The 26,242-nt window shown below is 53.7% G+C and overlaps 5 pseudogenes; all 5 read right to left on the reverse strand.

Moving 5' to 3' along the window:
- Positions 1-538: 538 nt before the first annotated feature.
- On the reverse strand, positions 539-3,013 carry LOC136367728 (protocadherin beta-15-like; annotated as a pseudogene).
- Positions 3,014-7,384: 4,371 nt separating this feature from the next.
- Positions 7,385-9,819, reverse strand: LOC136367729 (protocadherin beta-15-like; annotated as a pseudogene).
- A 3,507-nt stretch (positions 9,820-13,326) lies between these two features.
- Positions 13,327-15,785, reverse strand: LOC136367730 (protocadherin beta-4-like; annotated as a pseudogene).
- Positions 15,786-18,710: 2,925 nt separating this feature from the next.
- Positions 18,711-21,035, reverse strand: LOC136367731 (protocadherin beta-15-like; annotated as a pseudogene).
- Positions 21,036-21,285: 250 nt separating this feature from the next.
- LOC136367732 (protocadherin beta-15-like) lies at positions 21,286-26,242 on the reverse strand (annotated as a pseudogene).

Here is a 26,242-nt window from a genome sequence, read left to right on the forward strand (position 1 = left end):
TCACCAGGCAGCACAATGGAAGAATCTGCGGATATCCAGTGTCTACACAGAGAAACTCAGGGACAAGAAAGCAAAGCACACAGAGCTCACATCTCAGACAGAGACATCCAGAACTCAGGGAAGAAAGGAACTAGTGCTCACATGACATTGTGACTCATTCAAAATTACTTCCTTGCTCCCCAGAGCTGGGAAAAAAGCCTTTCTGCACTTCTGTGAGGATATGATTTGTTGGGCCAACAGTGACATTGTCCTAAAGCTCAAAACACAAAGGTCACCTGTCTTGTCAGACAGCAAGAGAAACAAGAGCATAGTTGTGAGGGCTAACCACATACTTAAAGTCTGTTGGAAATGGCAGTTACTAAACAGTTACTAAATAATAGAGAGAATTTCGGATTCTTTTATTTTCAATCATTCTTTTTGTAGTGGCAGGAATTTCTTCTGAACAGAATTTGCTGGAAGTTGGTTATAGCAATTTAAAATAAAGATTTGCTCTAGAGGAACCAGAGCAATATGCTGCAACTTGAATCTCCCCCTCCCATGGACATTGAAGCCTCTGGCTGTGCACACCCCAGCTAGGTAAAGGAAAGAGCATTGAACTGTCCTGCAGACAGAGTCCCAGCATTGTCTGGAGCCATGTCCTCTGTGCTGACAGGGACACAGGGGAAATCCTGTCCCTCATCAGGCTCCTGGCCCGTGGCACAGTGCTGTGGTGGCAGGCTGGGGAGGATGGGCCTGAGGAATTTGAACTCGCTGTTGCCCGAGCCCGTAGTGAGGCTGATCTCGTAGCAGTAGGCGCGGGGCAGGGTCCCTGCAGCGGCGGCATCGGCCAGGCCGCTCTGCAGGTTGTCGGCACCGTAAAGCACATGGCCGGCCTCCAGCTCCTTTCTCTTGCACACCTTGCGAGCCACAAAGGCCGCGCTGGAGATGAGGAAGAGGAGGGAGACAAAGACCAAGGAGACGATTAAATAGGTTGTCAGGGAGTCACCCTGATCCTCGGTGGCCGGGCTGCTGTGCGGGAGGCGCACGTCGGAGAAGTCCTTGAGCAGGAGTGCGCTCAGAGCTGCGGTGGCTGACAGCGGGGGCTTGCCGTTGTCTCTGACCAGGACAACGAGCTTCTGCTTCACGCTGTCTCTGTCTGTCACCGGCCTCCTCAGACGCACCTCCCCGCTTTGGACACCCACCGTGAACAGCCCCGGCTCGGTGGCCCTCAGCAGGTGGTAGGAGAGCCAGGAGTTCTGGCCCGAGTCGGCATCGACGGCCACCACTTTGGTGATGAGGTAGCCCGCCTCAGCCGACACGGGCACCAGCTCGCCGGACGCTGGGCTGCTGTCCTGGCCTGGGTACAGCACGAGCGGGGCGTTGTCATTCTCGTCCAGCACCACCAGGCGCACGGTGACGTTGGCTCGGAGGGGAGGAGAGCCCGCGTCCGAGGCACTGACCGTCACCTCCGTCTGCCTCAAGCGCTCGTAGTCCAGGGGCTGCAGCACAAAGACGTGTCCGTTCTCAGAGTTCACCGAGATGCAGGAGCACCAGGGCCGCTCTGCCGCTTGCGCTGGGGCCAGCGAATAGGTCACCTTGGCATTGAGCCCCATGTCAGCATCTGCAGCACTGACGGCTCCAACAAACACCCTGGGCACGTTGTTCTCGCGCACATACATGGTGTAGGACGTCTGGTTGAAGACGGGGGCGTTGTCATTGACATCCGAGATGTCCACCGTGAAGGTCTGCGTGCTTGTGAGAGGAGGCGACCCCGCATCTGCTGCTGTCACGGTCAGGAGGTGCCGAGCCGTCTCCTCGCGGTCCAGCGCGCTCACCGTCACCAGCTCATAGTAATTCTTATAGGCTGGCCGCAGGGAGAAGAAGAGGTGATCCTCCAGGGAACACGAGATCTGCCCGTTGGCACCAGAATCCCGGTCCCTGACCGAAAACAGGGCAACCACTGTGCCAGGCACAGTGTTCTCAGGAAGGGGACTGCTGAAGGAACTCACCACCAGCTCAGGGGCATTGTCATTCACATCCACCACCTCCACCAACACCTTGCAAATTGCTGAGAGCCCTCCTCCATCTCTGGCCCTCACACTAAGCTCATGAGTCTCTGCTGCCTCAAAGTCCAGAGGTTTTGTTAGTTTAATTTCTCCAGTGATGGGATCAATGAGAAATGCTGAGTCACTCTGTCCAAGTGTTTGGCTGAGTTCATAGGATATTTCCCCATTAACTCCTGCATCCTGATCAGTTGCCAACACAGTCAGAACCACAGAGCCTTCTGGAGTGTTTTCCAGAACCTTTCCTATATAACGTTCTTGTGTGAAAATGGGAGCATTGTCATTTACATCTAGAATGAAAACTGAGACCTCGATGGTCCCACTTCTGGGCGGAGAGCCCCCATCTTCAGCAATAACATTGAAACCCATCTCTGCCTGCTCCTCTCTGTCTAATGCCTTAGCTAAAGAAGTTCAACATATTGGTCACCATTACTCCGACTTCCATAGGAGACACTAAAATAGTCATTCTCAGGAGATATTCTGTATGCCTGGACGGCATTACTGGCAATATCGAGGTCCTGAGCCACCGCCAGTGGGAAACGAGAGCCCAAGTCGCTCCTTTCCACAATTTTAAAAGTCACTCGTTCCTCGGGGAAAACGGGTGAGTGATCATTGATGTCCACCAGAGTCACCTCGACCCGAAAGAACTGCAGGGGGTTGGCGAGCAGCAGCTCGAAGGGGAGCATGCAGGTGGCGGCCTGGCCGCACAGCTCCTCCCGGTCCAGCCTCCCCGACACCACGAGGCGGCCGGAGCCGCCGTCTAAGCGAAAATGCTGCCGGCCGTCCTCCGACACCAGGCGGGCGCGGCGAGCCGAGAGCTGCGCCGGCGTCAGCCCCGCGTCCTCCGCCAGCTTGCCCACCAGGGAGCCGCTCTCCGCCTCCTCGGCCACGGAGTAGCGGATGGGCTCGGCGCCAGCGAGCGGCAGCGACAGGAAAGCAGAGAGACAAAGCACTTGCCTTGCGATCGCCATGGTGCGGCAGCGGCGGCGGCCGGTGTCGGTGTGGCGAATGTGCCGGGCGATTCCCCGCGGAAAGCGGCCAAGTGCGGGGCGGGCGCCTTCCCTCGGTGTGTCCGATTCTGGCCCTTGGTCCGAAAAGGAGCCGGTGTGCCCTGGCGGTGGGTGACACACCGCAGCGTTTACAGCCGTAGCCACTGCAACCTCCATCAGAATGAGCTGTGCTGGTCAATGTTTGGCAGTGCTGGGCTGGGTCGAACTGGTCTCCACTGTTCTGCTCTAAGCTCGGCCCGCGGGGCTGGGTCGAACTCGGCTGCTCTAGCCTGGGTGGAAGTCGGCTGCGCGGGGCTGCTCTCAGCTCGGCTCCGCGGGGCTGCTCTCAGCTCGGCTCCGCGGGGCTGCTCTCAGCTCGGCTCCGCGGGGCTGCTCTCAGCTCGGCGGGGCTGCTCCGCGCTCCGCCGCCTCCGCTGCCGCAGCCGCTCGGCGCCGCCTTAGCCGAGGGCACCACCCAGCGGTGCGCGCTGGGACTGCACCCGCCGCCGCCCGCAGCCCGCGCTGCCGCTCGCCCCGGCCCGCGATTCCAAAACTTTCCGGACACCCGCGGGCGGCTGCGGAACGCGGATTTTCCCTGGGGCACCTGAAAGCGCAGGTTCAGCCCGACAACGACCCAGTCGCATTGCACGGCAGGACAAACCGCACACAGATGGGGCAGTGATAACAGCACAGGCAAGATAACGAACACTTTCCCGGCTGCGTCTCTAAGCTAAAGGCACTTCATCCACCAATCCACTGCTTCCGACATCGGACACAGGGCGAAAAAAACTCTCCGAATTCGGAAAGCCTTGAGGGAGCATTTCAGGTAAGAACGTTTCTACAAAGGATTCTGTCTCCACAAATATAGCCAGGATGTTACATTTATATCAATTCGATTTATTTTTCAATTTTACAAACACTGTGGCATACCAGTTCACAATGTTAAACTGTATATCTTCGGCACAACTGAGTGTAAGGGAATCTTTGGGAGTATTCCACTGATCAGAGACATCATTGAAACAAAGAGTTATTATAGATGGGCTGGCAGTCTTCTCTAGCGGAACAGGCATAACAAGGTTCAGGACAGTTCAGAGGGTAGAAAAAGAAAGGGCAACAATGGGGATGCACATGCTCTGATGCAATTTCAGATAATCCTGTAGGGAAAGCTTTCAAGTTCCCGCAAGAAGTCACTGACTTCAGACAAAAGAATTAGGAAAGAAAACTCAAAGTCCTGATGGAATGTTCTTCCTGTTCCAAACTTCCAAAAATTTTCTTTGATAGACATGTGCCTTATTCATGCACACTAACACAATGAATACCTGATAAGGATTCTCTGCAGTTACAGCATACGCTAACACACCTGCTGCTACTTTATCTTCAAGACAACCTGAGGGGGGACAGAACACTAACTCACACATAGGCTAAGGGAAGATTTTGTTATGAATTTTTCTGCTCCCCTCTTCCTTGAAGAACATGACACCCTGGTAGTCACAGAGTCAAAACAGCCTTTACTCTGCAGAGCTGGAATTGCCAGGATTGCAACAGCTGGATGGGGCAAATTCCCTGTTTCACTGGGCAGCACTACTGAACCATCTGCACATGCACAATGGCCACACAGACAGACAGACTGAGAAGAAAGTGTCACACACAAAGCCCACAGACAGTGACACAGAAATCCATAAATGCAGAAAGAAAATGCCTTGTGCTAACAGAACATTCTGACACAGTACTCAGAAGTACCTTGCTTTTCTGAGCTGGGAAAAGGGGCTTTGTGCAATTTCCGCAAGTGTCGGATTTGTCTACCCAACTGTGCCATAGAGGTAGAACAAAGAATAAGAAGTCCAAAGCCTGCTTTGACAGCAACAGACAGGAGAGTAAAGTTGGAAGTGCATTATGACAGCCTATTAGAAATGGGATGACAGAGGTGAAATAAGCTAGTATCTGAGAGAAATCTGTAAATCTTTTCCTTTTTATTTCTACTTTTGGAGTGCAAGACAAAATTTGACACTGATGTAGAATCTTCAGGAAATTAGCTATGCCAATTGGAACATATTTCTCCTGGAGAAACCATTACCACATGATGCAGCCGGGATCCCCTCCTGCAATGACCATTGAAGTATCTGTCTGTGCACACCCAGCTTGTTCAAGGAAAGAGCAGCTTTTCCCAGGGCAGTGGGAAGCAGAGGCTCAGCCCAGAATGACCAAGCCGCATTGCCTGGCAGGAAAAACCGGACATGGAGAGGGCAGTGGTAAACAGAATGGGCATGCCAATGAACGCTCTATTGGCTGCATCTCCATGGTCAGGAACTGAGCCCACCCAACAGTGCCTTTGTTAAAGGACAAATTGAGAAAAACTTCACAGAATGTTGACAAACATTGAAGGAGGCTTCCCAGAAAGATTGTCTCTACAAAGAGTTCTGTCTTCACAAAAGGACTCCGCATGAACTCTTTGCTTCAGTCTAACACATATTTTCAGGTTCTGAACTCAGACTTTTACCAATTTAAAATGTTAACCTGTACAACATCAGCACAAGACGGTGGGAGGGAGGTTTTCTGAGGATTTCATGCATCACAGACATCATTCAAACAACCAGTTCTCAGAGATGGGATCTCTAGAGGAACGGGCTCAGAACAATCCTCAGTATGTTTAAGAGGGAAGAAATGGGAATGCAAATGTTCCAACACAAACCCAGAAAATCATGCAGGGCACAATGTTCGAGTCCCACCAAGGAGCCTTCCGTTTAAGGAGCAACAATTGAAAGACCAAATTCACTGTACTTGTTAAAGTTCTTCTTGACTCTACCTTCCAGGAATTCTCTTTTAATATTTGTGAAGTTTTCCTTCAGTGCACCCAAAGACAATGAACACATTTCTACAATTCTGTTCAGTTACAGCCTACCCGACCAATGTTTGTGCTGCTGTATTGCCAAGGCAATCCTGAGGTGACACAACACCCAAACCCTTCTCGTATTCCAGAGGAAGATTTGGTTGTGCATTTTGCTGCTCTGCTCTGGGCTAGATAAGGAAGATGACACTGCTGCACCAAAAAAGTCCAATTCACCTCCTTCCCTGCTGAGGTGGCATTGCCGGTGTTGCAAAGGCCAGGTGGGAGCAACTCCCTGCTTCACCAGGCAGCACAATGGAAGAATCTGAGGATATTCAGTGTCTACACAGAGAAACTCAGGGACAAGAAAGCAAAGCACACAGAGCTCACATCCCAGACAGAGGCATCCAGAACTCAGGGAACAAAGGGAGTAGTGCTCACATGACATTGTGACTAATTAAAAATTACTTCCTTGCTCCCCAGAGCTGGGAAAAAGCCTTTTTGCATTTCTGCGAGGATATGATTTGTTGAGCCAACAGCAACATTGTCCTAAAGCTCAAAACACAAAGATCACCAGTCTTGTCAGACAGCAAGAGAAACAAGAGCATAGTTGTGAGGGCTAACCACATACTTAAATTCTGTTGGAAATTACAGTAACAGTGCTGTAAAGAGTTACTAAATAATTGAGAGAATTTCGGATTCTTTATTTTCAATCATTCTTTTGGATTGGGAGGAATTTCTTCTGAATAGAATTCAGTGGATGTTGGTTATAGCAATTTGAAATAAAGATTTGCTCTAGAGGAACCAGAGCAATATGCTGCAACTTGAATCTCCTCCTCCCATGACCATTGAAGCCTCTGGCTGTGCACACCCCAGCTAGGTAAAGGAAAGAGCATTGAGCTGTCCTGCAGACAGAGTCCCAGCATTGTCTGGAGCCATGTCCTCTGTGCTGACAGGGACACACGGGAAATCCTGTCCCTCATCACAATCCTGGCCAGCGGCACAGTGCTGTGGTGGCAGGCTGGGGAGGATGGGCCTGAGGAATTTGAACTCAGTGACAGAGACATCCAGAACCACAGGAAGAAAATGCCTTGTGCAGACAAGACATCATGACACAGTATTTTGAACTACCTTACTTTTCTGAGCTGGGAAAAAGGCCTTTGTGTAATATCCAAAATCTTGAGATGTTTTGAGCCAAGCAAATCGTTGAGATAGAATGAAGAATAAGTGCTCCAAAGTCTACTCTGGCAGAAAACACAGATGAGCATAGCAGGAAGTGCATTATGAAAGCCTATCAGAAACGGCTATGACAAAGCCGAAATATCCTATTATAGCAGGTAGAGATTCTGAGAACCTTTTCTATCGAATTTAGGGTTTTGGATTGAAAGACAAAATTTACTCTGATGTACAATTCAGGAATTGGCATGCCAATTGGGAACATATCGTCTCTGGGGGAACCTTTACCACATGCTGCAGCCTGAATCCCCTCCTCCCATGACCATTGAAGCCTCTGGCTGTGCACACCCCAGCTAGGTAAAGGAAAGAGCATTGAGCTGTCCTGCAGACAGAGTCCCAGCATTGTCTGGAGCCATGTCCTCGGTGCTGACAGGGACACAGGGGAAATCCTGTCCCTCATCAGGCTCCTTGCCAGCGGCACAGTGCTGTGGTGGCAGGCTGGGGAGGATGGGCCTGAGGAATTTGAACTCGCTGTTGCCGAGCCCGTAGTGTGGCTGATCTCGTAGCAGTAGGCGCGGGGCAGGGTCCCTGCAGCGGCGGCATCGGCCAGGCCGCTCTGCAGGTTGTCGGCACCGTAAAGCACATGGCCGGCCTCCAGCTCCTTTCTCTTGCACACCTTGCGAGCCACAAAGGCCACGCTGGAGACGAGGAAGAGGAGGGAGACAAAGACCAAGGAGACGATTAAATAGGTTGTCAGGGAGTCGCCCTGATCCTCTGTGGCCGGGCTGCTGTGCGGGAGGCGCACGTCGGAGAAGTCCTTGAGCAGGAGTGCGCTCAGAGCTGCGGTGGCTGACAGCGGGGCTTGCCGTTGTCTCTGACCAGGACAACGAGCTTCTGTTTCACGCTGTCTCTGTCTGTCACCGGCCTCCTCAGACGCACCTCCCCGCTTTGGACACCCACCGTGAACAGCCCCGGCTCGGTGGCCCTCAGCAGGTGGTAGGAGAGCCAGGAGTTCTGGCCCGAGTCGGCATCGACGGCCACCACTTTGGTGATGAGGTAGTCCGCCTCAGCCGACACGGGCACCAGCTCGCCGGACGCTGGGCTGCTGTCCTGGCCTGGGTACAGCACGAGCGGGGCGTTGTCATTCTCGTCCAGCACCACCAGGCGCACGGTGACGTTGGCTCGGAGGGGAGGAGAGCCCGCGTCGGAGGCACTGACCGTCATCTCCGTCTGCCTCAAGCGCTCGTAGTCCAGGGGCCGCAGCACAAAGACGTGTCCGTTCTCAGAGTTCACAGAGATGCAGGAGCACCAGGGCCGCTCTGCCGCTTGCGCTGGGGCCAGCGAATAGTCACCTTGGCATTGAGCCCCATGTCAGCATCTGCAGCACTGACGGCTCCAACAAACACCCTGGGCACGTTGTTCTCGCGCACATACATGGTGTAGGACGTCTGGTTGAAGACGGGGGCGTTGTCATTGACATCCGAGATGTCCACCGTGAGGTCTGCGTGCTTGTGAGAGGAGGCAACCCCGCATCTGCTGCTGTCACGCTCAGGATGTGCCGAGCCGTCTCCTCGCGGTCCAGCGCGCTCACCGTCACCAGCTCATAGTAATTCTTATAGGCTGGCCGCAGGGAGAAGAAGAGCTGATCCTCCAGGGCACACGAGATCTGCCCGTTGCAACCAGAATCCCGGTCCCTGACCGAAAACAGGGCAACCACTGTGCCAGGCGCTGTGTTCTCGGGAGGGGACTGCTGAAGGAACTCACCACCAGCTCGGGGGCATTGTCATTCACATCCACCACCTCCACCAACACCTTGCAGATTGCTGAGAGCCCTCCACCATCCGTTGCCCTCACACTGTGCTCATGAGACTCTGCTGCCTCAAAGTCTAGAGATTTGGTGAGTTTGATTTCTCCAGTAATGGGATCAATGAAAAATGCTGAGTCACTCTGTTCTACTGCTTGGCTGAGTTGATATGAAATGTCCGCATTACTCCTTCATCCCGATCAGTTGCCAGAACAGTCAGAACCACAGAGCCTTCTGGAATTTCTCCAAAACCCTTGTAATATACACCTCCTCCGTGAATACAGGAGCAGTGTCATTCACATCTAGAATTACTATGTGGACTTGGGTGGTGCCAGTTCTTGGAGGAGAGCCTCCATCTTCAGCAATGAGACTGAAACTCATCTCTGCCTGCTCCTCTCTGTCTAGTGCCTTCTCCAAGACCAATTCAAGATACTTCTTACCTATATCCGAGTCCCATAGGACCACACTAAAATACTCGTTCTCAGGAGAGGATGCTGTATGCTTGTACAGCGTTGCTGCCAATATCTAGGTCCTGAGCCACTGCCAGCGGGAAATGAGAGCCCACGTCGCTCCTTTCCACAATTTAAAAGTGACCCGTTCCTCGGGGAAAATGGGTGAGTGATCATTGATGCTCCACCAGAGTCACCTCGACCCGAAAGAACTGCAGGGGTTGGCGAGCAGTAGCTCGAAGGGGAGCATGCAGGTGGCGGCCTGGCCGCACAGCTCCTCCCGGTCCAGCCTCCCCGACACCACGAGGCGGCCGGAGCCGCCGTCTAAGCGAAAATGCTGCCGGCCGTCCTCCGACACCAGGCGGGCGCGGCGAGCTGAGAGCTGCGCCGGCGTCAGCCCCGCGTCCTCCGCCAGCTTGCCCACCAGGGAGCCGCTCTCCGCCTCCTCGGCCACGGAGTAGCGGATGGGCTCGGAGCCAGCGAGCGGCAGCGACAGGAAAGCAGAGAGACAAAGCACTTGCCTTGCGATCGCCATGGTGCGGCAGCGGCGGCGGCCGGTGTCGGTGTGGCGGATGTGCCGGGCGATTCCCCGCGGAAAGCGGCCAAGTGCGGGGCGGGCGCCTTCCCTCGGTGTGTCCGATTCTGGCCCTTCGTCCGTAAAAGCAGCCGGTGTGTCCCGCAGCGGGTGACACGGAGCGGCGGTCGCCGCCGCAGCCGCTGCCACCTCCGCCCGAATGAGCTGTGCTGGTCAAAGTTTGGCTGTGCTCTGCACTGGGCTGGGTCAAACTCGTCTACACTCTTCTGGTCTCAGCTCGGCTGCGCGGGACTGCTCTCAGCTCGGCTCCGCGGGGCTGCTCTCAGCTCGGCTCCGCGGGCTGCTCTCAGCTCGGCTCCGCGGGCTGCTCTCAGCTCCGCGGGGCTGCTCTCAGCTCGGCTCCGCGGGGCTGCTCTCAGCTCGGCTCCGCGGGGCTGCTCTCAGCTCGGCGGGGCTGCTCCGGGCTCGGCCGCCTCCGCTGCCGCAGCCGCTCGGCGCCGCCTTAGCCGAGGGCACCACCCAGCGGTGCGCGCTGGGACTGCACCCGCCGCCGCCCGCAGCCCGCGCTGCCGCTCGCCCCGGCCCGCGATCCCAAAACTTTCCGGACACCCGGGCAGCCCCGGAACGCGGATTTTCCCAGGGCACCGAGAAGAGGAGGCTCACCCCTGAATGACAGAGCATCATCCCTCGGTAGGAGAAACGGAGCAGGAATAGGGCTGAGGTAAGGCATAGGCATGCCAAGGAACACTCTTTTGGCTACATCTCCAAACTCTGGAACTGCATCTCCCCGGTATTGCTTCTGTCCAGGGACATAGTCAAAAAAAGACTCGCAGAATTTTTAAAAGCTTTCTCAGGGCTTTTCCAGAAAAAACGTCACTACAATGACTTCCGTCTTCTAGAAAGGTATTACGGTCTTCTCTTTATTTTAGTTCTTCATATTTTTACAATTCTTAGACTCATAATTATAACAGTTTACAATGTTAAACTGAACAAAATCTGCACAATATAGCTTGAGGGAATCATTCTGAATATTCCATGCACCACAGATATCATTCAAACAACCAGCTATTATAAATGGGATGCCTGTCCCTCTCTAGTAGAACAGGCAAAATAATGCTCAGTACACTTCAGAGGGTGGAAGGAGAAAAGGGAGAAAAGGGAATGCAAATGCTCTAATGCAAATACAGATAATCCTGTAGGGACAGATTTCTAGTCCCAACAAGAAACCACCGAATTCAGAAAGAAATTTTAGGAAACAAAACTTAAAGCCCTGTTGTCATAATAGTGATTCTTATCTCAGAAAAGTCTCTGTGATGGACATGTGGTGATTTCATGCACGCAAAGGGAAGGAATAGGCCTTCATTACACCCTACAGTTACATCCTACCCTAACACATCCGCTGCTGCATTATTTCCAGAACAATCAGAGGGGGGCAGATAATCAAAGCCAACATAGGCCAAGGGAAGATTTTGTTGTGTGTTTTCCTGCTCCTCTCTGCCTTGAAGAACATGTCACTCTGTATTCATAGGGTCAAAATAGCCTTTTACTCTGCAGAGCTAGAATTGTCAGAATTGCAACAGCTGGATGGGAAATTCCCTGTTTCACTGGGCAGCACTACTGAACCATCTGCAGATACACAATGGCCACACAGACAGACAGACTGAGAAGAAAGCGTCACACACACAGCCCACAGACAGTGACACAGAAATCCATAACTTCAGAAAGAAAAAACCTTATGCTAGCAGAATATCATGACACAGCACTCAGAAGTACCTTGCTTTTCTGAGCTGGGTAATGGGATTCATGTAATTTCAGAAAGGGTTGGATTTGTCTACCCAAGTGGGCCATTGAGCTAGAACAAAGAATAAGAAGTCCAGTCTGCCTGTACAGCAAGAGACATGATAGCAGAGCTGAAGTGCATTATGAGAGCTTATCAGAAATGCTGTGACAGAGGTGTTGTGGTTTAGAATGGATTGTGATTGACAGGTTGCTAATGAATGGGAGTGTTTCTACACCTCTGAAAACACAGTCTTTAAATCACAAGCTTCCAGGTGACTCACTCTCTTTCGTTTTCTGGTCATCGAGAAGGTAACATCACCTCGTGAACGGGGCGGGCTGTTCCCCCGGGGCATGGCCTGGCGGGCCTCGGGGGGGTGGGGGGCCTTGCCTGTGGGACAGCGACCAGGGCTGGCGGTACTCCTTCTGTCTTCTCCTGCTCCTCTGATGGGGAGAGGAGGAGAGGAGGACTGCAGACCAGCAGTCTGCCCTGCCCAGGACCACGGTGGCCGTGCTCTGGGCCTTGTTGCCAGAGCCGCTGGTCCGAAGAAGGAGAGACTTTTAAGAACTTTTTCTTCGGAGCCTCAGGAAGACGATCTGAGTTTAAATCACTTGAAGTCCGACCAGGGTGGAGAAGATTTCATCTATCAATGTTCTTGAGCCTGCATTTTTCTTCTTCTCTCCTGACCATCATCTGTGGCCTTGAGTCTGCTGAAGAAGAAAAACTCTAAGCAAAGACTTTAACTTTTTCCCTCCTCTGTGGAAGACATTTGAAATGTAGAGAGAAGAGCATTGGGAAAAAGTCAGTAAAAGAACTGAGAAAGACTATTTTGAAGATGGGATAGAGGAAGTGGACATTTTTCACCAGACTTCTCTAGATGAAATTTATGGGGGAAATGGACTGTTTTTGTAATATCCTAATGTTGCTTAGGAGAATGCAAGTTCTAACCAAAGAGTTGTGTGTATTGATATACATGGGTTTTAATTAAGAGTTTTGATTAGAATCTATCCCCCTCCTGAGAAAAATAAAGAAGTTTCTATTTCTTTTGAGAGAGAAGTGAATTTAGAAATACAACAGATCCCTGTTTTGTACTAGAAAAGCATTCTTAAATGATACCCAACATGTGGAAGCCAGGAACAGCGTGAAAAGCTGTTATATGGGTGAGACTGCACAGAATCCAGGAAAATTTCAGGCGATTGCAGATCTCTGAAAGCCACTCGATTTTTTTTTCCTTGTGGCGTGTTCCCCATAACGCTAGAGAGGCTCCTCTCCCAAAGTGATGTAGAACCATTTTAAATAGTGAATCTGACTGAAAATCATAGTTTTTTCTCTCTATTGTGTGAAAAAGTAAACAACTGAGAGGGGTGGGGGAGGGGGGTGTTTCAATATCTCAGCAGATGCCATATATGTCTTTTCTTCTATTTTTCTTTCATGTATATTAAAAAATCTACCTGTTTTACTTTTAAATAGTGCCTGTTTTGCCTTTTTCTCCCAAAAATCATATCGCCCAGTTGATAAACAAAATTTGACGAATGTCAAACCACGACAAGAAGGGATATATAGCATTTTCTAACAGAGAAAATCTGAGTAATCTTCTACATTATTTCCATTTTTTGGAGTGCAAGAAAAAAATTTGCCCTGACTTAGAACTTGAGGAAATGGGCTATGCCAATTGGGGCATATCATCTCTGGAGGAGCCATTTCCACATGCTACAGCCTGGATCCCATCCTCACATGACCATTGACGGACTTGGTGTGCACGTTCCCCAGCTAGTTGAAGGAAAGGCCATTGAATTGTCCTGCAGACAGAGTCCCAGCATGTCTGGAGCCATGTCCTCTGTGCTGACAGGGACACAGGGGAAATCCTGTCCCTCATCAGGCTCCTGGCCCGTGGCACAGTGCTGTGGTGGCAGGCTGGGGAGGATGGGCCTGAGGAATTGAACTCGCTGTTGCCCGAGCCCGTAGTGAGGCTGATCTCGTAGCAGTAGGCGCGGGGCAGGGTCCCTGCAGCGGCGGCATCGGCCAGGCCGCTCTGCAGGTTGTCGGCACCGTAAAGCACATGGCCGGCCTCCAGCTCCTTTCTCTTGCACACCTTGCGAGCCACAAAGGCCGCGCTGGAGACGAGGAAGAGGAGGGAGACAAAGACCAAGGAGACGATTAAATAGGTTGTCAGGGAGTCGCCCTGATCCTCTGTGGCCGGGGCTGCTGTGCGGGAGGCGCACGTCGGAGAAGTCCTTGAGCAGGAGTGCGCTCAGAGCTGCGGTGGCTGACAGCGGGGGCTTGCCGTTGTCTCTGACCAGGACAACGAGCTTCTGCTTCACGCTGTCTCTGTCTGTCACCGGCCTCCTCAGACCACCTCCCCGCTTTGGACACCCACCGTGAACAGCCCCGGCTCGGTGGCCCTCAGCAGGTGGTAGGAGAGCCAGGAGTTCTGGCCCGAGTCGGCATCGACGGCCACCACTTTGGTGATGAGGTAGCCCGCCTCAGCCGACACGGGCACCAGCTCGCCGGACGCTGGGCTGCTGTCCTGGCCTGGGTACAGCACGAGCGGGGCGTTGTCATTCTCATCCAGCACCACCAGGCGCACGGTGACGTTGGCTCGGAGGGGAGGAGAGCCCGCGTCCGAGCACTGACCGTCACCTCCGTCTGCCTCAAGCGCTCGTAGTCCAGGGGCCGCAGCACAAAGACGTGTCCGTTCTCAGAGTTCACCGAGATGCAGGAGCACCAGGGCCGCTCTGCCGCTTGTGCTGGGGCCAGCGAATAGGTCACCTTGGCATTGAGCCCCACGTCAGCATCTGCAGCACTGACGGCTCCAACAAACACCCTGGGCACGTTGTTCTCGCGCACATACATGGTGTAGGACGTCTGGTTGAAGACGGGGGCGTTGTCATTGACATCCGAGATGTCCACCATGAAGGTCTGCGTGCTTGTGAGAGGAGGCGACCCCGCATCTGCTGCTGTCACGCTCAGGATGTGCCGAACCGTCTCCTCGCTCCAGCGCTCTCACCGTCACCAGCTCATAGTAATTCTTATAGGCTGGCCGCAGGGAGAAGAGCTGATCCTCCAGGGCACACGAGATCTGCCCGTTGGCACCAGAATCCCGGTCCCTGACCGAAAACAGGGCAACCACTGTGCCAGGCGCTGTGTTCTCTGGGAGGGGACTGCTGAAGGAACTCACCACCAGCTCGGGTTCATTGTCATTCACATCCACCACCTCCACCAACACCTTGCAGATTGCTGAGAGCCTCCACCACTCTGGCCCTCACAATGAGCTCATGGGTCTTTGCTGCCTCGAATCCAGAGGTTTTGTGAGTTTAATTTCTCCAGTGATTGGGTCAATGAGAAATGCTGAGTCACTTTGTCCCACTACTTGGCTGAGTTGGTAGGTAATGTCCCCATTTACTCCTGCATCCTTATCATTTGCTAGAACACTCAGAACCACAGAGCCTTCTGGAATGTTCTCCAAAACCTTTACAATGTACTCCTCCTGACTGAATATGGAGCATTGTCATTTCATCTAGAATGATAATAGAGATCTCAATGGTCCCTCCTTGGAGGAGATCCCCCATCTTCAGCAATAGACAGAAACTCATCTCTCCTCCTCCTCTCTATCTAATGCCTTCTCCAAGACCAGTTCAAGATATTTCTTGCCGGCAATTTGAGTCTCAGGGACACTAAATACTCGTTCTCAGGAGAGATGCTGTATTCTTGAATGCTGTTAATGCCAATATCGAGGTCCTGAGCCCCCACTAGTGGGAAAGATGACCCTGGCTCGCTCGTTTCCGGGATTTCAAAAGTGACTCTTCCTCGGGGAAAACAGGTGAGTGATCATTGATATCCACCAGGGTCACCTCGACCCGAAAGAACTGCAGGGGTTGGCGAGCAGCAGCTCGAAGGGGAGCATGCAGGTGGCGGCCTGGCCGCACAGCTCCTCCCGGTCCAGCCTCCCCGACACCACGAGGCGGCCGGAGCCGCCGTCTAAGCGAAAATGCTGCCGGCCGTCCTCCGACACCAGGCGAGCGCGGCGAGCCGAGAGCTGCGCCGGCGTCAGCCCCGCGTCCTCCGCCAGCTTGCCCACCAGGGAGCCGCTCTCCGCCTCCTCGGCCACGGAGTAGCGGATGGGCTCGGCGCCAGCGAGCGGCAGCGACAGGAAAGCAGAGAGACAAAGCACTTGCCTTGCGATCGCCATGGTGCGGCAGCGGCGGCGGCCGGTGTCGGTGTGGCGAAGTGCCGGGCGATTCCCCGCGGAAAGCGGCCAAGTGCGGGGCGGGCGCCTTCCCTCGGTGTTCCGTATTCTTCCGGCGGTCCCTACCGCAGCCGGTGTATCCCGGCGGCCGATGACACGGAGCAGCGGTCGCAGCCGTAGCCTCTACCACCTCCGTCCAGCTGCACTGGGCTGCTCTCAGCTCGGCTCGGCGGGGCTGCTCTCAGCTCGGCTCCGCGGGGCTGCTCTCAGCTCGGCTCCGCGGGCTGCTCTCGGCTCGGCTCCGCGGGCCGCTCTCGGCTCGGCTCCGCGGGGCCGCTCTCAGCTCGGCTCCGCGGGACTGCTCTCGGCTCGGCTCCGCGGGGCTGCTCTCAGCTCGGCTCCGCGGGCTGCTCTCAGCTCGGCTCCGCGGGGCTGCTCTCAGCTCGGCGGGGCTGCTCCGGGCTCCGCCGCCTCCGCTGCCGCAGCCGCTCGGCGCCGCCTTAGCCGAGGGCACCACCCAGCGGTGCGCGCTGGGACTGCACCCGCCGCCGCCCGCAGCCCGCGCTGCCGCTCGCCCCGGCCCGCGATTCCAAAACTTTCCGGACACCCGCGGGCAGCCACGGAACGCCGCTTTTCCCACAGCAGCGTGAAGCGGAGGCTCACCCCAGAACTACAGATCATCATCCCTCGGTAGGAGAAACCGAGCAGTAACAGGGCTAGCGTAAAAGCATAGGCATGCCAATGAGTACGCTATTTCTTGCATCTCCAAACTCAGAAAGAGCACCCACCCAATATTGCTTCTGTCCAGGGACATAGCCAAAAAAGAATCGCAGAATTTTTAAAAGTCTTCTCAGGGCTTTACCAAAAAGAAAGTCACTACAAAGACTTCTATCTTTTGGAAAGGTGTTACGGATTTCTCTTTATTTTGCTTCATAATATTTTCCAGTTCTTAGACTCATAGGTATAGCAGTTTACAATGTTCAACTGAACAACATCTGTACGATATAACGTGAGGGAATCTTTCTAAATACTCCATGCATCACAGACATCATTCAAACAAACAGCTATTGTAAATGATGTGGCTGTCCTTCTCTAGGGGAGCATGAAAAATAATGCTCAATGCATTTCAGGAGGTGGAAGGAGAAACGGGACAAATGGGAATGCAACTGCTCTAATACAATTGCAGATAACCCTGTAGGGACAGATTTCTAGTCACAACAAAGCCATTAAATTCAGAAAGAAAAATGAGGGAACAAAACTCAAAGGCCTGTTGTCATGTTCTTCTTGATTCTAATTTCAGAAAAGCCTCTGTGATGGAGATGTGGTTTTTTCATGCAGACAAAGACAAGGAATAGGCTTTCATTACACCCTTCAGTTAAAGCCTACCTTAAAACATCTGCTGCTGCATTATCTCCAAGACACTCTTATGGAGGCAGAACACTAAAGGCACACATAGGGCAGTGAAAGATTTTGTTCAGTATTTTTCTGATCCTCTCTGCCTTGAAGGTGATGCCATGCCTGTACTCACAGGGTCATAATAGCTGTTTACTCTGCAGAGCTGGAATTGCCAGCATTGCAATGGTTGGATGGGACAAATTCCCCATTTCACTGGGCAGCACTACTGAACCATCTGCACATGCACAATGGCCACACAGACAAACAGACTGAGAAGAAAGTGTCACACACACAGCCCACAGACAGTGACACAGACATCCATACCTGCAGAAAGAAAATGCCTTGTGCTAACAGAACATCGTGACACTGTACTCAGAAATACCTTGCTTTTCTGAGCTGGGAAAAAGAGATTCGTGTGAATTCAGGAAGTGTGGGATTTTTCTACCCAACTGTGCCTTTGAGCTAGAGCAAAGAATAAGAAGTCCAGAGACTGCCTGGACAGCAACAGACACGAGAGCAGAGCTGGAACTGCATTATGACAGCCTACCAGAAATGCTGTGACAGAGGTGATATATAGCATTATCTGACAGAGAGAATCTGAGAATCTCTTCTTCGTTATTTCCATTTTTGGAGTGAAAGGCAAAATTTTGCCCTGACTTAGAATGTTCAGGAAATTGGCTATGCCAATTGGGAACATATCTTATCTGGAGGAACCATTGCCATATTTTACAGCCTGGATCCTCTCCTTCACGACCACTGAAGCCTTTGGCTGTGCACACCCCAGCTAGTTGAAGGAAAGGCCATTGAATTGTCCTGCAGACAGAGTCCCAGCATTGTCTGGAGCCATGTCCTCTGTGCTGACAGGGACACAGGGGAAATCCTGTCCCTCGATGATCCTGGGCAGTGGCAGAGTGCTGTGGTGGCAGGCTGGGGAGGATGGGCCTGAGGAATTTGAACTCAGTGACAGGGAGAGAGACATCCAGAACCATAGGAAGAAAAGCCTTGTGCAAACAACATCATGACACAGTATTTAGAACTACCTTACTTTCTGAGCTGGGAAAAAGGCCTTTGTGTAATATCCACAAGCTTGAGATTTTTGAGCCAAGTGACATTGATATCAATGAAGAATAAGTGCTCCAAAGTCTACTCTGGCAGAAAACACAGAGCATAGAAGGAATGCATTAGGAAAGCCTATCAGAAACGGCTATGACAAAGCCGAAATATCTATAATACAGGTAGAGATTCTGAGAAACTTTTCTATTTAATTTGGGGTTTTGGATTGAAAGACAAAATTTTACTCTGATGTACAATTTCAGGAAATTGCCCTTGCCAATTGGGAACATATCCTCTGGGTACCTTTACCACATGCTGCAGCCTGAATCCCCTCCTGCCCATGACCATTGAAGCCTCTGGCTGTGCACACCCCAGCTAGGTAAAGGAAAGAGCATTGAACTGTCCTGCAGACAGAGTCCCAGCATTGTCTGGAGCCATGTCCTCGTGCTGACAGGGACACAGGGGAAATCCTGTCCCTCATCAGGCTCCTGGCCCGGCACAGTGCTGTGGTGGCAGGCTGGGGAGGATGGGCCTGAGGAATTTGAACTCGCTGTTGCCCGAGCCCGTAGTGAGGCTGATCTCGTAGCAGTAGGCGCGGGGCAGGGTCCCTGCAGCGGCGGCATCGGCCAGGCCGCTCTGCAGGTTGTCGGCACCGTAAAGCACATGGCCGGCCTCCAGCTCCTTTCTCTTGCACACCTTGCGAGCCACAAAGGCCACGCTGGAGACGAGGAAGAGGAGGGAGACAAAGACCAAGGAGACGATTAAATAGGTTGTCAGGGAGTCGCCCTGATCCTCTGTGGCCGCTGGGCTGCTGTGCGGGAGGCGCACGTCGGAGAAGTCCTTGAGCAGGAGTGCGCTCAGAGCTGCGGTGGCTGACAGCGGGGGCTTGCCGTTGTCTCTGACCAGGACAACGAGCTTCTGCTTCACGGCGTCTCTGTCTGTCACCGGCCTCCTCAGCACCTCCCCGCTTTGGACACCCACCGTGAACAGCCCCGGTCGGTGGCCCTCAGCAGGTGGAGGAGAGCCAGGAGTTCTGGCCCAGTCGGCATCGACGGCCACCACTTTGGTGATGAGGTAGCCCGCCTCAGCCGACACGGGCACCAGCTCGCCGGACGCTGGGCTGCTGTCCTGGCCTGGGTACAGCACGAGCGGGGCGTTGTCATTCTCGTCCAGCACCACCAGGCGCACGGTGACGTTGGCTCGGAGGGGAGGAGAGCCCGCGTCCGAGCACTGACCGTCACCTCCGTCTGCCTCAAGCGCTCGTAGTCCAGGGGCCGCAGCACAAAGACGTGTCCGTTCTCAGAGTTCACCGAGATGCAGGAGCACCAGGGCCGCTCTGCCGCTTGCACTGGGGCCAGCGAATAGGTCACCTTGGCATTGAGCCCCACGTCAGCATCTGCAGCACTGACGGCTCCAACAAACACCCTGGGCACGTTGTTCTCGCGCGCATACATGGTGTAGGAGTCTGGTTGAAGACGGGGGCGTTGTCATTGACATCCGAGATGTCCACCGTGAAGGTCTGCGTGCTTGTGAGAGGAGGCGACCCCGCATCTGCTGCTGTCACGCTCAGGATGTGCCGAGCCGTCTCCTCGCGGTCCAGCGCGCTCACCGTCACCAGCTCATAGTAATTCTTATAGGCTGGCCGCAGGGAGAAGAAGAGCTGATCCTCCAGGGAACACGAGATCTGCCCGTTGGCACCAGAATCCCGGTCCCTGACCGAAAACAGGGCAACCACTGCCAGGCGCTGTGTTCTCGGGAGGGGACTGCTGAAGGAACTCACCACCAGCTCGGGGGCATTGTCATTCACATCCACCACCTCCACCAACACCTTGCAAATTGCTGAGAGGCCTCCACCATCCGTTGCTCTCACACGGAATTCGTGACGCACTGAATCCTCAAATCCAGAGGTTTTGTGAGTTTTATTTCTCCAGTGATTGGGTCAATCACAAATGCTGACTCACTCTGTTCTACTCCTTGGCTGAGTTGATATGAAATGTCCCCATTTACCCCTGCATCCTGATCTGTTGCCAGCACTGACAGAACCACAGAGCCTTCTGGCATGCTTTCCAGAACCTTTCCCATGTATTCCTCCTGTGAGAAAGTGGGAACATTGTCATTTTACATCTAAAACAACCACACTGACTTGGGTGGTGCCAGTCCTTGGAGGAGAGCCCCCATCTTCAGCAATGAGACTGAAACTCATCTCTGCCTGCTCCTCTCTGTCTAGTGCTTTTTCGACGACCAGCTCAAGATACTCCTTGCCTGTAAGCCGAGTCCTATAGGAGACACTAAATAGTCATTCTCGGGAGAGATGCTGTATGCCTGGACGGCATTACTGCCAATATCAAGGTCCTGAGCCACCTCCAGTGGGAAACGCGAACCCGACTCACTATTTTCCGGAATCTTAAAAGTGACTCGTTCATCGAGGAAGACGGGTGAGTGATCATTGATATCCACCAGGGTCACCCTCGACCCGAAAGAACTGCAGAGGGTTGGCGAGCAGCAGCTCGAAGGGGAGCATGCAGGTGGCGGCCTGGCCGCACAGCTCCTCCCGGTCCAGCCTCCCCGACACCACGAGGCGCCGGAGCCGCCGTCTAAGCGAAAATGCTGCCGGCCGTCCTCCGACACCAGGCGGGCGCGGCGAGCCGAGAGCTGCGCCGGCGTCAGCCCCGCGTCCTCCGCCAGCTTGCCCACCAGGGAGCCGCTCTCCGCCTCCTCGGCCACGGAGTAGCGGATGGGCTCGGCGCCAGCGAGCGGCAGCGACAGGAAAGCAGAGAGACAAAGCACTTGCCTTGCGATCGCCATGGTGCGGCAGCGGCGGCGGCCGGTGTCGGTGTGGCGGATGTGCCGAGCGATTCCCCGCGGAAAGCGGCCAAGTGCGGGGCGGGCGCCTTCCCTCGGTGTCTCCGATTGTGTCCCTTGGTCCGAAAAGGAGCCAGTGTGTCCCCGAGGCGGGTGACACGGAGCAGCGGTCGCAGCCGTAGCCGCTGTCACCTCCGCCCGAATGAGCGGCGGTGGTCAAAGCTGGTCTGTACGGCTCTGAGCGGGGCTGCTCTCAGCTCGGCTCCGCGGGGCTGCTCTCAGCTCGGCTCCGCGGGGCTGCTCTCAGCTCGGCTCCGCGGGGCTGCTCTCGGCTCGGCTCCGCGGGGCTGCTCTCAGCTCGGCGGGGCTGCTCCGCGCTCCGCCGCCTCCGCTGCCGCAGCCGCTCGGCGGCCGCCTTAGCCGAGGGCACCACCCAGCGGTGCGCGCTGGGACTGCACCCGCCGCCGCCCGCAAGCCCGCGCTGCCGCTCGCCCCGGCCCGCGATTCCAAAACTTTCCGGACACCCGCGGGCAGCCACGGAACGCGGATTTTCCCAGGGGCACCTGAAAGCGCAGGTTCAGCCAGACAAAGAGCCACTCGCATTGCACGGCAGGACAAACCGCACACAGATAGGGCAGTATTAACTGCACAGGCAAGATAACGAACACTCTCCCGGCTCCGTCTCTAAGCTAAGGCACTTCATCCACCAATCCAGTGATTCCGACATCGGACACCGGGAGAAAAAAACTCTCCGAATTTGGAAAGTCTTGAAGGAGCACTTTAGGTAAGAACGTTTCTACAAAGGGTACTGTTTCCCCAAAAGAAGACAGGGTGTTATCCTTATTTCAATTCTACATACTTTTGAAATTTTACAAACTCAGAGCCATACCAGTTCACAATGTTAAACTGTATAACTTCAGCACAAGGGAGTGTGAGGGAATCTTTGAGAGTATTCCATTGATCAGAGACATCATTGAAACAAACAGTGATTATAAACGGGCTGGCAGTCTTTGTCTAGTACAACAGGCATAACAATGTTCAGGATAGTCCAGAGAGTAGAAGGAGAAAGGGCAACAATGGGGATGCACATGCTCTGATGCAATTTCAGATAATCCTGTAGGGAAAGCTTTCAAGTTCCCGCAGAAGTCACTGAATTCAGAAAGAAGAATTATGAAAGAAAACTCAAAGTCCTGATGGCATGTTCTTCCTGTTCCGAACTTATAAAAATTTTCTTTGATGGACATGTGCCTTAGTCATGCACACAAACACAATGAGTACATGATAATGATTCTCTGCTCTTACAGTATACGCTAACACACCTGCTGCTACTTTATCTTCAAGATATCCAGAGGGGGACAGAACACTAAACTCACACATAGGCCAAGGGAAGATTTTGTTATGAATTTTTCTGCTCCCCACTTCCTTGAAGAACATGACACCCTGGTAGTCACAGAGTCAAAATAGCCTTTTACTCTGCAGAGCTGGAATTGCCAGGATTGCAATGGCTGGATGGGACAAATTCCCCGTTTCACTGGGCAGCACTACTGAACCATCTGCACATGCACAATGGCCACACAGACAGACAGACTGAGAAGAAAGTGTCACACACAAAGCCCACAGACATGGACACAGATATCCATAACCTGCAGAAAGAAAATGCCTTGTGCTAACAGAACATTCTGACATAGTACTCAGAAGTACCTTGCTTTCCTTAGCTGGTGAAAGGGGATTCATGTAATTTCAGAAAGGGTCGGATTTGTCTACCACACTGTGCCATGGAGCGAGGACAAAGAATAAGAAGTCCAAGTCTGCCTGGACAGCAAGAGACATGATAGCAGAGCCGGAAGTGCATTATGACAGCTTAACAGAAAATGCTGTGACAGAGGGACATATAGTATTGTCTCACAGAAAGAATATGAGTATCTTTTCTTTGTTGTTTCCATTTTTGGAGCAAAAGACAAAATTTTACCCTGATGTAAAATTTCAGGAAATTGGCTATTCCAATTGGGAACATATCTTCTCATGAGCAACCATTCCCACATACTACAGCCTGGATCCCCTACTCTCATGACCAGTGAAGTCTCTGGCAGTGCACATTCCCCAGCTAGTTTAAAACAAAGGGCATTGAACTGTCCTGCAGACATGAGTCCCAGCATTGTCTGGAGCCATGTCCTCTGTGCTGACAGAGACAGAAGGGAAATCCTGTCCCTCATCAGGCTCCTGGGCCGTGGCACAGTGCTGTGGTGGTAGGCTGGGGAGGAAGGGCCTGAAGAATTTGAACTCATTGACAGGGGGAGAGACATCCAAGAAACACAGTAAGAAAATGCCTTGTGTAAACAGACCATCATGACACAGTATTTAGAACGACCTTAATTTTCTGAGCTGGGAAAAAAACCTTTATGTAATTTCTGCAAGCACGACATTTTTTGATCCACCTATGACATTGAGCTATAATAAAGAATAAGCACTCCAAAGTCTACTCTGGCAGGAAAACACAGATGAGCATAGCAGGAAGTGCATTATGAAAGCCTATCAGAAACGGCTATGACAAAGCCGAAATATCCTATAATATCAGGAGAAGATTCTGAGTATCTTTTCAGTTTAATTTGTGGTTGTGGAGTGAAAGACAATATTTTACTCTGATGTACAATTTCAGGAAACTGACTCAGCCAATTGGGGATATATCCTCTCTGAGGGAACCTTTACCACAGGCTGCAGCCTGAATCTCCTCCTCCCATGACCATTGAAGCCTCTGGCTGTGCACACCCCAGCTAGGTAAAGGAAAGAGCATTGAACTGTCCTGCAGACAGAGTCCCAGCACTGTCTGGAGCCATGTCCTCTGTGCTGACAGGGACACAGGGGAAATCCTGTCCCTCATCAGGCTCCTGGCCCGTGGCACAGTGCTGTGGTGGCAGGCTGGGGAGGATGGGCTGAGGAATCTGAACTCGCTGTTGCCCGAGCCCGTAGTGAGGCTGATTTCATAGCAGTAGGTGCGGGGCAGGGTCCCTGCAGCAGCAGCATCGGCCAGGCCGCTCTGCAGGTTGTCGGCACCGTAAAGCACATGGCCGGCCTCCAACTCCTTTCTCTTGCACACCTTGCGAGCCACAAAGGCGCGCTGGAGACGAGGAAGAGGAGGGAGACAAAGACCAAGGAGACGATTAAATAGGTTGTCAGGGAGTCGCCCTGATCCTCTGTGGCCGCAGGGCTGCTGTGCGGGAGGCGCACGTCGGAGAAGTCCTTGAGCAGGAGTGCGCTCAGAGCTGCGGTGGCTGACAGCGGGGGCTTGCCGTTGTCTCTGACCAGGACAACGAGCTTCTGCTTCACGCTGTCTCTGTCTGTCACCGGCCTCCTCAGACGCACCTCCCCGCTTTGGACACCCACCGTGAACAGCCCCGGCTCGGTGTGCCCTCAGCAGGTGGTAGGAGAGCCAGGAGTTCTGGCCGAGTCGGCATCGACGGCCACCACTTTGGTGATGAGGTAGCCCGCCTCAGCCGACACGGGCACCAGCTCGCCGGACGCTGGGCTGCTGTCCTGGCCTGGGTACAGCACGAGCGGAGCGTTGTCATTCTCGTCCAGCACCACCAGGCGCACGGTGACGTTGGCTCGGAGGGGAGGAGAGCCCGCGTCCGAGGCACTGACCGTCACCTCCGTCTGCCTCAAGCGCTCGTAGTCCAGGGGCCGCAGCACAAAGATGTGTCCGTTCTCAGAGTTCACCGAGATGCAGGAGCACCAGGGCCGCTCTGCCGCTTGCACTGGGGACAGCGAATAGGTCACCTTGGCATTGAGCCCCACGTCAGCATCTGCAGCACTGACGGCTCCAACAAACACCCTGGGCACGTTGTTCTCAGCGCACATACATGGTGTAGGACGTCTGGTTGAAGACGGGGGCGTTGTCATTGACATCCGAGATGTCCACCGTGAAGGTCTGCGTGCTTGTGAGAGGAGGCGACCCCGCATCTGCTGCTGTCACGCTCAGGATGTGCCGAGCCGTCTCCTCGCGGTCCAGCGCGCTCACCGTCACCAGCTCATAGTAATTCTTATAGGCTGGCCGCAGGGAGAAGAAGAGCTGATCCTCCAGGGAACACGAGATCTGCCCGTTGGCACCAGAATCCCGGTCCCTGACCGAAAACAGGGCAACCACTGTACCAGGCGCTGTGTTCTCGGGGAGGGGACTGCTGAAGGAACTCACCACCAGCTCGGGTGCATTGTCATTCACATCCACCACCTCCACCAACACCTGCAGATTGCTGAGAGCCCTCCTCCATCTGTGGCCCTCACACTGAGCTCATGAGTCTCTGCTGCCTCAAAGTCCAGAGGTTTTGTGAGTTTAATTTCTCCAGGATGGGATCGATGACAAATGCTGATTCACTCCGTCCAAGTGTTTGGCTGACTTGATAGTAAAATGTCTCCATTAACTCCTGCATCCTGATCTGTTGCCAGAACAGTCAGGACCACAGAGCCTTCTGAATGTTCTCAAACACCTTTACAATGTACTCCTCCTGACTGAATATTGGAGCATTGTCATTTGCATCTAGAATGATAATAGAGATCTCGATGGTCCCACTCCTTGGAGGAGAGCCCCCATCTTCCGCAATGAGACTGAAACTCATCTCTGCCTGGTCCTCTCTATCTAGTTCCTTTTCCAAGACAATTCAAGATACTTCTTACCTGTCAGCAGAGTACCACCTGAGACCTGAAATACTCATTCTCCGGAGCAATGCTGTACACCTGGATGCTGTTGATGCCAATATCGAGATCCTGAGCCACCTCCAAGGGAAAACGAGAGCCCGGGTTACTCGTTTCGGGGACTCTAAAAATCATTCTATCTTCTTGGAAAACGGGTGAGTGGTCATTGATGTCCACCAGAGTCACCTCGACCCGAAAGAACTGCAGTGGGTTGGCGAGCAGCAGCTCGAAGGGGAGCATGCAGGTGGCGGCCTGGCCGCACAGCTCCTCCCGGTCCAGCCTCCCCGACACCACGAGGCGGCCGGAGCCGCCGTCTAAGCGAAAATGCTGCCGGCCGTCCTCCGACACCAGGCGGGCGCGGCGAGCCGAGAGCTGCGCCGGCGTCAGCCCGCGTCCTCCGCCAGCTTGCCCACCAGGGAGCCGCTCTCCGCCTCCTCGGCCACGGAGTAGCGGATGGGCTCGGCGCCAGCGAGCGGCAGCGACAGGAAAGCAGAGAGACAAAGCACTTGCCTTGCGATCGCCAT

Source organism: Sylvia atricapilla, chromosome 14 (genome assembly GCF_009819655.1).
Source record: "Sylvia atricapilla isolate bSylAtr1 chromosome 14, bSylAtr1.pri, whole genome shotgun sequence".
NCBI classification, from domain to species: domain Eukaryota; kingdom Metazoa; phylum Chordata; class Aves; order Passeriformes; family Sylviidae; genus Sylvia; species Sylvia atricapilla.